The 12,528-nt window shown below is 39.0% G+C and overlaps 1 protein-coding gene and 1 pseudogene across 8 annotated transcripts in view; both read right to left on the bottom strand.

The window, feature by feature from the left end:
• The window catches only part of KCNN2 (potassium calcium-activated channel subfamily N member 2), a 476,417-nt gene that overhangs the window by 416,992 nt on the left and 46,897 nt on the right, over window positions 1-12,528 (bottom strand). The window lies entirely within an intron of this gene.
• Window positions 2,014-2,749, bottom strand: LOC145514339 (E3 ubiquitin-protein ligase RNF138-like; annotated as a pseudogene).

The following is a 12,528-nucleotide window of genomic DNA, read 5'->3' as shown; positions in this document are numbered from 1 at the left end:
TTGAGCTATTTCAAATCCTAAATGATGATGTTGTGAAAGTGCTGCACTCAATATGCCAGTAAATTTGGAAAACTCAGCCGTGGCCACAGGACTGGAAAAGATCAGTTTTCATTCCAATCCCTAAGAAAGGCAATGCCAAAGAATGCTCAGACTACCACACAATTGCACTCATCTTACAAGCTAGTAAAGTCATGCTCAAAATTCTCCAAGCAAGGCTTCAACAATACGTGACCCATGAACTTTCAGATGTTCAAGCTGGTTTTAGAAAAGGCAGAGGAACCAGAGATCAAATTGCCAACATCTGCTACATCACTGAATAAGCAAGGGAGTTCCAGAAAAACATCTAATTCTGCTTTATTGACCACGCCAAAACCTTTGACTGTGTGGATCACAATAAACCATGGAAAATTCTGAAAGAGATGGGAATACCAGACCGCCTGACCTGCCTCTTGAGAAATCTGTATGCAGGTCAGGAAGCAACACTTAGAACTGGACATGTAACAACAGACTGATTTTAAAAAGGAAAAGGAGTACGTCAAGGTTGTATACTGTCACCCTGCTTATTTAACTTATATGCAGAGTACATCATGAGAAACGCTGAGCTGAATGAAGGACAAGCTGGGATCAAGATTCCTGGGAGAAACATCAATAACCTCAGGTATGCAGATAACATCACCCATATAGCAGAAAGTGAAGGAGAACTAAAGAGCCTCTTGATGAAAGTGAAAAAGGAGAGTCAAAAAGTTGGCTTAAAGCTCAACATTCAGAAAACTAAGATCATGGCATCCGGCCCAATCACTTCATGTCTGATAGATGGGGAAACAGTGGCAGACTTTATTCATTTGGGCTTCAAATTCATTGCAGATGGTGATTGCAGCCATGAAATTAAAACACACTTACTCCTTGGAAGGAAAGTTATGACCAGCCTAGACAGCATATTAAAAATCAAGGACATTACTTTGTCAACAAATGTCCGTCTAGTTAAGGCTATGGTTTTTCCGGGTGAGAATTGGAGTATAAAGAAAGCTGAGCACCACAGAATTGATGCTTTTGAACTGTGGTGTTGGAGAAGACTCTTGAGAGTCCCTTAGACTGCGAGGAGATCCAACCAGTCCATCCTAAAGGTGATCAGTCCTGAATATTCATTGGAAGGGCTGATGCTGAAGCTGAAACTACAATACTTGGGGCCACCTGATGAGAAGAGTACACTGATTTGAAAACACCCTGATGCTGGGAAACATTGAAGGCAGGAGAAGAAAGGGATGACAGAGAATGAGATGGATGGATGGCACCACCAATTTGATGGACATGAGTTTGGGTGGACTCCGGGAGTTGGTGATGGACAGGGAGGCCTGGTGTGCTCCAGTTCATGGGGTCGCAAAGAGTCGGACATGACTGAGCAACTGAACTGAATGTAAAAAAGATAAGGACAAACGGGATTCTCTTTTCATCCTTACATTAAGGAAATATAATCTTTTTAATGCTTTTAAAGATAATTTTCAAAGTTTTAACTTTTAAATTATCAAAAGAATTTAAGTTTTTAGATGGCACACCTTTATTTTTCAATTGCAAATACTAAAACAATAGACCAAACTACAGACTTCCCTCACAGCTCAGTTGGTAAAGAATATGCCTGCAATGCAGGAGACCCCAGTTCGATTCCTGGGTTGGGAAGATCTTCTGGAGAAGTAATAGGCTACGCACTCCAGTATTCTTGGGCTTCCTTTGTGGCTCAGCTGGTAAAGAATCCGCCTGCAAGGCCCGAGACCTGGGTTCGATCCCTGGGTTGGAAAGATCCCCTGGAGAAAGGAACAGCTACCCACTCTAGTATTCTGGCCTAGAGAATTCCATGGACTGTATAGCCCTTGGGGTCACAAAGAGTCGAACACGACTGAGCCACTTTCACTTTCAATTTTATTAACATATATATCAAGGTATTAAAATGGTGACTTTGTATAGTTTTCTCCTTAAAGATGGCACTTGCAGGTACAAAGATGCAGACATCTACAGTCTTCAGATGTTTATTTGAAAAGATTCTTAAACAGCATTTTGATAACGAGTTTCCTCATCTAGCTGAAGATTCACAAATTCTCCATAATCAAACTGATGACTTTGATTTAGATAACTAACAAGATTTCTTGTAATCTGGATAGGATCTCCACCAGGAAGAGATACACAAATAGGACACATCCCAGGAACTATTCTGAAAGGTGATTACTGTTACAGTGATCCAGGAAATGCTCTCTGGTAATATTTGATTCTTGACACAAAGGACACTTAAAGGTGGGATGCCCAGAAGAACTTGTATTCTCTTGGAAAGTTTCTGTGTTATCAGGTGTGAATGTTTCACTCTTATTACTGTTCTCTACTGAATCTTGAAAGATCTGAAAGTTTGGAATGACAGAAGACACACCACATTCATCTTGATACTTCTTACGAGATTTGTAATGATGTCCATGCAATAGAATTGAATTTGTTTTGTACAGCATCAGCAGCTACCAGAAAATTTCCTCATGATATTTTCAAGGTCTAAGACCTGTCCAGGACACACTCTCTCTCTCCTAGTTACATTTCCACGACAGAAGGGACAATGTATTCCACTTTCTCTCATTGCAGTCAGGAAACATTTTCTACAGAAATCGTGCGGACAGGCCGCAGTACACATGGGCGTTTTGAACACCTCCTGACAGACGAGGCAGAAGAAAACATCTTTGATACAGGATGTGGCTGCAGAGAGCTCCTCAGCCATGGTGGGGGATGGGGGATGAAGGAGACCACAAGGGCAGTGGCCAAGGTAGTGGTGGCCAGGGTTCTGACCCCCTGCACGAACCCTGATATCTACGATTCTTATCCCAACCACTCTATTTGAAATTTCTGTCCTAGTTCTAACAACTTGTGCACAATGGTTATTTCTAAGATCTATGTCTTTGATATCTTGTCCAGTACTGTCTACTTCCTGGTATTCCACCAAGTTCAAGAGCTGCAGTCCTGGATGAAATCCCACACCTTGACAGAATATGCCTTGTTGTTGTTGTTTAGTAGCTCAGTTATATCCAGCTTTTTGAGACCCCAAGGAATATAGAATGCCAAGTTCCTCTGTCCATAGGGTTTTCCAGGCAAGAATGCTTGAATGGGTTGTCACCTCCCTCTCCAGGGGATCTGGCTGACCCAGGGATCAAACTTGCATCTCCTGCTTGACAGGCAGGTTCTTTAGCACTGAGCCATCTGGGAAGCCTTAAGAGGACACGGTAGATGCTAATAAGTCCTTGGATGGTGAACTTTTGCCCCATCTGCCTGGATTCTATACTCCTGTGCTCTGTCAGGACATTAGTTCAGTTCAGTTCAGTTCAGTGGCTCAGTCGTGTCCGACTCTTTGCAACCCAATGAACAGCAGCACACCAGGCCTCCCTGTCTATCACCAACTCCCGGAGTTTACTCAAACTCATGTCCACCGAGTCGGTGATGCCATCCAACCATCTCATCCTCTGTTGTCCTCTTCTCCTCCTGCCCCCAATCCTTCTCAGCATCAGGGTTTTTTCAATGAGTCAGTGCTTCACATCACGTAGCCAAAGTAGTGGAGTTTCACCTTCAATATCAGTCCTTCCAATGAATATTTAAGACAAATTTCCTTTAAGATGGACTGGTTGGATCTCCTTGCAGTCCAAGACTCTCAAGAGTCTACTCCAACACCACAGTTCAAAAACATCAATTCTTTGGCACTCAGTTTTCTTCATAGTACAACTCTCACATTCATACATGACTACTGGAAAACCATAGATTTTACTGGACAGACTTTTGTTGGCAAAGCAATGTCTCTGCTTTTTAATATGCTGTCTAGGTTGATCATTACTTTTCTTCCAAGAAGTCAGCATCTTTTAATTTCATTGCTGCAGTCATCATCTGTAGTGATTTTGGAGCCCATAATAATAACATCTGTCACTGCTTCCCCATCTATTTGCCATGAAGTGATGGGACCAGATGCCATGATCTTAGTTTTCTGAATGTTGAGTTTTGAGCCAAATTTTTCACTCTCTTCTTTCACTTTCTCCAAGAGGCTCTTTAGTTCTTCTTTGCTTTCCGCCATAAAAGTGGTGTCATCTGTATATCTGAGGTTACCGCTGTTTCTCCAGGCAATCTTGATTCCAGCTTGTGCTTCATTCAGACCAGCATTTCTCATGATGTACTCTGCATATAAGTTAAATAAGCTGGGTGACAATATATAGCCTTGATGTACTCCTTTCCCTATTTGGAACCACTCTATTGTTCCATGTCCAGTTCTAAATGTTGCTTCTTGACCTGCATACCTATTTCTCAGGATGCAAGTCAGGTGGTCTGGTATTCCCATATCTTTCATAATTTTCCACAGTTTGTTGTGATCCACACAGTCAAAGGCTTTGGCATAGTCAATAAAGCAGAAATAGATGCTTTTTCAATGATCCAGAGGATGCTGGCAATTTGACCTCTGCTTTCTCTGCCTTTTCTAAAACCAGCTTGAACATCTGGAAGTTCACAGTTCATGTTCTGTTGAAGCCTGGCTTGGAGAAATTGAGCATTACTTTGCTAGCGTGTGAGATAAGTACAATTGTACAATAGTTTGTGCATTCTTTGGCATTGCCTTTCTTTGGAATTGGAATGAAAACTGACCTTTTCCAGTCCTGTGGCCACTGCTGAGTTTCCAAATTTGCTGGCATATTGAGTGCAGCACTTTCACAGCATCATCTTTCAGGATTTGAAGTAGTTCAACTGGAATTCCCTCACCTCCACCAGCTTTGTAGTGATGCATCCTAAGGGCCACTTGACTTCATGTTCCAGGGTGTCTGGCTCTAGGTCAGGGATGACATCCTGTTGTTGCCTGGATCATGAAGATCTTTTTTGTATAGTTCTTCTGTGTATTCTTGCTACCTCTTCTTAATATCTTCTGCTTCTATTAGGTCCATACCATTTCTGTCCTTTATTGTGCCCATCTTTGCATGAAAATTTCTCTTGGTATCTCTAATTTTCTTAGAGATCTCTGGTCTTTCCCATTCTATTGTTTTCCTCTACCTCTTTGCATTGATCACTGAGGAAGGCTTTCTTATCTCTCCTTACTATTCTTTGGAACTCTGCATTCAAATGGGTATATCTTCTTCCTTGTCTCCTTTGCCTTTTACTTCTCTTCTTTTCATAGCTGTTTGTAAGGCCTCCTCAGAATACCATTTTGGTTTTTTGCATTTCTTTTTCTTGTGGATGCTCATGATCACTGCCTCTTGTTCAATGTCATGAACCTCTGTCCATAGTGATTCAGGGACTCTGTTTATGAGACCTAATCTCTTGAATCTATTTGTCACTTCCACTGTATAATAATAAGGGATTTGATTTAGGTCATACCTGAACGGTCTAGTGGTTTTCCCTACTTTATTCCATTGAAGTCTGAACTTGGCAATAAGTAGTTCATGATCTGAGCCACAGTAAGCTCCCGTTCTTACTTTTGCTGACGCTATAGAGCTTCTCCATCTTTGGCTGCAAAGAATATAATCAATCTGATTTCAGTATTGACCACCTGGTGATGTCCATGTTTAGACCACAGCCTTGTCTAACTCAATGGAACTATGAGGCATACCGTGTAGGGCCACCCAAGACGGCCTGTTCATGGTGGAGAGTTCTGACAAAACGTGGTCCCCTGGAGAATGGAATGGCAAATCACTTCAGTATTCTTGCCTTGAGAACCCCTTGAACAGTATAAAAAGGCAAAAAGATAGCACATGGAAAGATGAACTCCCCAGGCCAGTAGGTGCCCAATATTCTACTGGAGATCTGTGGAGAAATAACTCCAGAAAGAATGAAGAGACAGAGCCAAGGCAAAAACAACACTGAAATGTGGATATGACTGGTGATGGAAGTAAAGTCCGATGCTGTAAAAAGCAATATTGCATAAGAACCTGGAATGTTAGGTCCATGAATCAAAGCAAATTGGACGTGGTCAAACAGGAGATGGCAAGAGTGAACCTCGACATTTTAGGAATCAGCGAACTAAAATGGACTGGAATGGGTCAATTTAACTCAGATGACCATCATATCTACTATTGTGGGCAAGAATCCCTTAGAAGAAATGGAGTAGCCATCATAGTCAACAAAAGAGTTGACGTAGTCAACTTTTGACATAGTCAAGAGTCATCATAGTCAACAAAAGAGTCCAAAATACAGTACTGCTACTGCTAAGTCGCTTCAGTAGTGTCCGACTCTGTGCGACCCTATAGACGGCAGCCCACCAGGCTCCGCCATCCCTAGGATTCTCCAGGCAAGAATACTGGAGTGGGTTGCCATTTCCAGTACTTGGATGCGATCTCAAAAATGGCAGAATGATCTCTGTTTGTTTCCAAGGCAAACCATTCAGTCACAGTAATCCAAGTCTATGCACCAACCAATAATGCTGAAGAAGCTGAAGTTGAACGGTTCTATGAAGACCTACAAGACCTTCTAGAACTAATACCCAAAAAAGATGTCCTTTTCATTATAGGGGACTGGAATGCAAAAGCAGGAAGTCAAGAAACACCTGGAGTAACAGGCAAATTTGGCCTTGGAGTAGAGAATGAAGCAGAGCAAAGGCTAACAGAGTTCTGCCAAGAGAATGCACTCATCAGGACGTTAAGGAGGTCCTTTTTGGACCATAATTGGACTGTTATCAGACAGCTGTCTATTACTCAAATCCTTCTTCCTGAGAGTCTCTGCTCTCTGGTCTAATTACAAATCCTGATTCTTCCCTATTTGTCACACATCATTGCTTTTATTTGTCCTATTCAGTTATATCATCACTCTCTAGGCTAAGAAGATTGAAAAAAAGTGCTTCTTTAGAGAAGAGATGCTAGGATGGCCCCAGTTATCCCCACCTCCCGTTATCCAATGTCCTTGTACAATCTCCTTGCCTTGAGTGTTGGCAGGACCTGTGATTTGTTTCTAAGGGGAAAAAGGCAAAGTGGATGAGAAGTCATTTCCTTGATTATGTTACATGCAACTGTAACTTCCTTCTTGTTGGATAACTTTCTCCACTGATTCTATCCTATCCATTGATTTACTCACTGTTGGTTTTGAGTAAGTAAACTGCCCCATGCAGTATCCTACATGACAAAGAACTCAGGGAAAGCTTCAGCTAACAGGCAGCAAGAAGCTGCTATTCTTTAATAAGGAAATGGATAAACAAGCTGTAATATATCCATACTGTATAATTCCATTTGTATAACGTTATCACAAACACAAAACTGAGACAGTGAACAGGTCAGTGATTGGTGAAGATTTGGAGGGGGGCTGTATAAGTGAAGCAGAAGAGACTTTTTGGTGCAACTCAACTATATTGTATTATACTGTAATGGTGTATACATGATCCTATACATTTGTCAAAACCCATGGAATTTTAGAGGGGACTGAATTTTAAAGTATGCAGATTTTTAAAAAGTCATTTACGAGTCCAGGGTATCCCAGAATGGATACGCAGACTGTGACAAAAGAATATGCTTTCCAAATGCATACAACTGTGGGAATTAAGGCAAGAAAATACAGACCTAAGTAACTTTGGAAACAAGCAAGAGTTTGTAAGACTAAAGACAAAAGGAACTACACATAACCACTGTCCTCTAGTCTAAGGGTATAGACAAACACATCTGAAATCACTATCCATGCATACCAGAATCAAACACTTAAGTAAATGAGTAGCTGATGATAGAAGCCAGGCTTCTCACTGCTTAAGTGAGAGATCACAGAAAAGCAATAAGAAAAGCCTAGATTGATCCATCTGATACTGAATTACAATTGGATGCATAAGAATGAACTCATGGTTAGCTTAATACAGGTATAGTTGGATGTGTATAGGTATATGTATATTCAGGGGTTCCTATACACACACATACTGTATTGTTTTGTCTACTAAATGGATCTGATAGCAATAACAAAACACCAGTTATAGATTTCTAATTACATACTCCAATAAAAGGAACCAGGGTTCCCTGGAGAAATGGAGATGAAGTGGAGATGGAAACATACAAGATGAGCATTTTATGATGCCAGAATGTAAGGACTTGCTAAATAATAGTAACGGTGACTATTACATAATAGGATTATACTAGGAGGGAGGCAACTGAAGGAGTGCCCAATGTCCAAAGTCGGAATAATTAAGAGCAAAATATCAAAGAGTAGCACTGGATTATAAATCAAAAGATACAGTAAACAAACATAAACATACAGGAGGCTAGATTGATATAACTGAATTAATAAATGACAGTCAAACCAACTGTGCAGAAAATTCCAAATAATCAAGGTGGATACTCTACCCTTAAGGAGACGGAGGATAACTTTACACTCCCTGAAATGTGAACTGACAAAGTAACTTTCCTCCAATGAGTATGGTATGCAAAAGAGGAAGGAATGACTACAGTGGAGAAACCTGACAAATAGCACCTTAAGTCAGATGATTAACATCAACCATAAGTCATATTAATAAGATGTACCTTTGATATGAGGTGTTAAGTTGGGCACTTTACCTTTGTGATCATCCTCCCCAAATCCCATAAACACAGTCTAACTCATAAAAAAAGAAATGCCTATAAAACACTGGTCTAGTACTCCTCAAAACTATCAAAGGCATCAAAAATATGAAAAATTCTGAGAAACGGTCATAGTCAAGAGAAGCTTAAGAGCAACTAAATATGATATCCTGGATGGGCTCTGGGACAGAAAAAAAAGACCTCAGGTAAAAACCGAGAAAATATGAGTAACATATGGACTTAATTAATGATACTGCATCAGTATTAGTTCATTAATTATCACAAACGTACTATACTAACATATTAATAACATGAGAAATTGAGTGTGGGGTATATGGAAACTGTATTATCTCTGCAATGTCTCTGTAAATCTAAATCTATTCTCACATGAAAAAGATAATTTCAAAACAAGATAAGCCAGATACTGGGAGAAAATACTAGCAGTGTATATATGTGATAAAGAACTTATTCACAATATTTTAAGAGCTCTAAAATTCAACAAAAACAATTCAATCTTTTAACTGGTCTAAAATCTTGAACAGACACTACAAAAATAAAGAAAATATGTGAGTGGCCAGAAAGCCAGAAAACATCACTAGCCTGAGGGAATGCAAACTAAGGCTATCAGGAGAGAGTACTTTACAACCCTGGAATAGTTCAAAGTGAGAAACTACCTCCACCAAGTACTGAGGAGGATGTGAAGCAACTGCAGCTCCCATCCACTGATGATGGGAGTGTAAGACAAATAAACCACTTTGGAAAGCTCTTTGACAATTTATTATAACTTTAAATGGATATCTGCCTTATCATCTAATCGCAGAAAGCAAAGAGGAACTAAAGAGCCTCTTGATGAGAATGAAAGAGGAGAGTGAAGAGCTGGCTTAAAACTCAACATTCAAAAAACTAAGATCATGGCAACTGATCCCATCATTTTATGGTAAATAGAAGGGAAAAAAGTGGAAACAGTGACAGATTTTATTTTCTTGGGCTCCAAAATCACTGCGGACAATGACTACAGCCACGAAATTAAAAGATGCTTGCTCCTTGGAAGAAAAGCTGTCACAAACCTAGACAGTGTGTTAAAAAGAGGAGACATCACTTTGTTGACAAAAGTCTGTGTAGTCAAAGCTATGGTTTTTCTAGTAGTCATGTATGGATTGGAGAGTTGAACCATAAAGAAGGCTGAGGACTAAAGAATTGATGCCTTCAAACTGTGGTGCTGGAAAAGACTCTTGAGAGTCTCTTAGACAGCAAGATCAAAGCAATCAATCCTAAAGAAAAACAAACCTGAATATTCATTGGAAGGGCTGATGCTGAAAATTAAGTTCCAATACTTTGGCAATCTGATGCAAACAGTTGACTCATCGGAAAACACCATGTTACTGGGAAAGATTGAAGGCAGGAGGAGAAGGTGACAACAGAGGATGAGATGGTTGAATGGCATCACCGACTCAATGGACATGAGTCTGAGCAAACTCTGGGAGATGGTGAAGAACAGGGAAAACTAGCGTCCTGCAGTTCATGGGGTCGCAAAGAATCAGACACAACTTAGCCACTTAGCAACAACAATCTTATGATCCAGTAGTTTCACTCCCATTTACCCAAGTGAATGAAGACAAATGTCCACAAAATATTTTATGAGATTTCTAACACATTTAGAAGACTGTTGATTGAAGTTTTAACTAAAAAAGCCCCAAAGTAAAAATAATCTGTCAGCTGATAGAACTGATAAACAAATTTTGGTCTATTCATATTGCTCAACATATGACATATTGCTCAACAATTAAAAAAATAATAAACTACTGATGCATGCCACAAGATCAATGAATCTCACAAACATTATGTTGAGACACAGAAACCCGAATACCCCTCCAAAAATAAAATTATTCCTTTCACGTCAAGTTCAAGAAAAAGGAGAAAGCAACCTGTTAAAGAAGTAAAAAACGTGCTGGAAATTGATCGGAAGAGGCCACAAGGGCACTTTCAGCGTAATGAAGATACTCTAAACCTTGATACTGTTGAATACTTGGGTAAAGCCTGCCAAATTGTAAACTTAAGTTCTGTACAGTTCACTGTGCACACATTTTGCCTCAATTAAAAAAGACAAGAGACATTGAGAACAACTTTATGGAGACAAATTGGACAATATAGATGAAATTAATTTCTTCCATCTGGAAAAGAACCCTTAGCAAACCACGAATAGAGGCAAACCACAAATCTAACAAAGTGTTGCTAACAAAGAAACAGAAAACATCTTACTGGTGGAATATAAAAACCTTTCCCTTTGAGTTTTCCCCTATTACGATACTTAGAAGAAGTTCTGCTAAAAACCAGGTTTATTCAACACTACCCTGGATAGCCTATCTAGAAAAAGAAATACAAAGTATGAAGACTAAGGCTATTGGACAGTCTATATACAATATTAGAAAATAAAATTTCAAAACAATATAATGTCTAATAGCTTTAAGTTTCCTTAAATAATTTATAATAAATCTAATGAAAGAAATGGAGATAATACTGTAAAATATCACTGAGAGAAATTAAAGACCTAGATAAATGGAGTATTATGTTATATTTATTACATTATATTCAAGAATAAGAAGACTCAGTATTGTTGTTTTCAGCTGATACCAATTGATACGTACATTGAATGTGGTGGTAGTGGCTTAGTTGCTAAGTTGTGTTCGACTCTTACCAACCCCATGGACTGTAGCCCGCCAGTCTCTGTCCCTGGGATTTCCCAGGCATGAATACTGGAGTGGGTTGCCATTTCCTCCTCCAGGGGATCCTCCTGACCCAGGGATCGAGCCCAGGTGTCCTGCATTGGCAGGCAGATTCTTTACCACTGAGCCACCAGGGAAGTCCACATTCAATTCTAAACAAAATTCCAGCAGTTTTATTTAGGATGGAAATAGGCAAGTTCATTCTAAAATGCAAGTAACACAAACTAAGAATACTAGGAAAGGAGATATGAGAGAATAACTTGAAACATTGCTTTATTGGCATAAGAATAGACAAATAGACCACTGGAACAAAATGGAGAGTTCTGAAGCCTCCACGTGAATGGTTACCTACTTCATAACAAAGATGCCACTGCAGTGCAATAGGAAATAATGGTTTTCCAATAAATGGTACTAGATGATTTTGATACTTACATGGGAGGGAAAATATCTTGGCCCTTATATTTTATACACAAAAATCAGTTTTGGATGGACTGAAGACTTAAATGTGAAAAGTAAAACTTTAAAGCTTATAAAAAATTACACAGAAGAGTAACTTTGTGACCTTGCAACTGTGAAAGATTCTTAAACCAGAGAGAAGTAGCATCAAGCACAAACAAAAAGGTTGATAAGTTGGACTCCATTAAAATATAAAACTTCTGTTCATCAAAAGCTACTAGTAGGAGAATAAGAAGATATACCACAAAGTGGAAGATGCTTTCAATACACATATCTGAATAAAGACTTATAGAACATATAAAGATATTTTGTAAATCAGAGAAAGCAGGCATTTTTAATGAGTTAAACTATGGAACAGGAATTTCACCCCAAAAAAGATATTCAAATGACCAATAAACAAATATAAAGATACTTAATTTCATTAGTCATCCAGGCAATTTAAAATAAACTCACAATAAAATATGTTATGCACCTGCCAAAACAGTTTAAAATAAAACAGAACAATACCAAGTGTTTGTGAGGATGTGGAGTATGAACAACTCTCATATATTGCTGTTATGATTTTAAATTACTACAATAATTTTAAAATTCATATTATCACTTGGGAAAATTTTTTGGTAACTCAGTATAGACTAAAACTGTACATATGTAAATCCTATGTGTTAGCAATTCCACTCCCAGAGATATACTCTACATCAATGAATGTACATGTACAACAAAATACTTGTACAAGAATACTTATTTCAGCATTCTCTCTAATTAAAAAAAACTGAGAACTGTAGAATGGATAAATTGTAAACAATTCAAGCAATGGAATACTACATGGCAATGAAAGA

The sequence above is a fragment of the Giraffa tippelskirchi genome, chromosome 7, assembly GCF_054371585.1.
Source record: "Giraffa tippelskirchi isolate mGirTip1 chromosome 7, T2T-mGirTip1v1.2.pri, whole genome shotgun sequence".
NCBI lineage: Eukaryota > Metazoa > Chordata > Mammalia > Artiodactyla > Giraffidae > Giraffa > Giraffa tippelskirchi.
The sequence above is the reverse complement of the archived record's forward strand: the minus strand, read 5'-3'. Positions and strand labels throughout refer to the sequence as shown.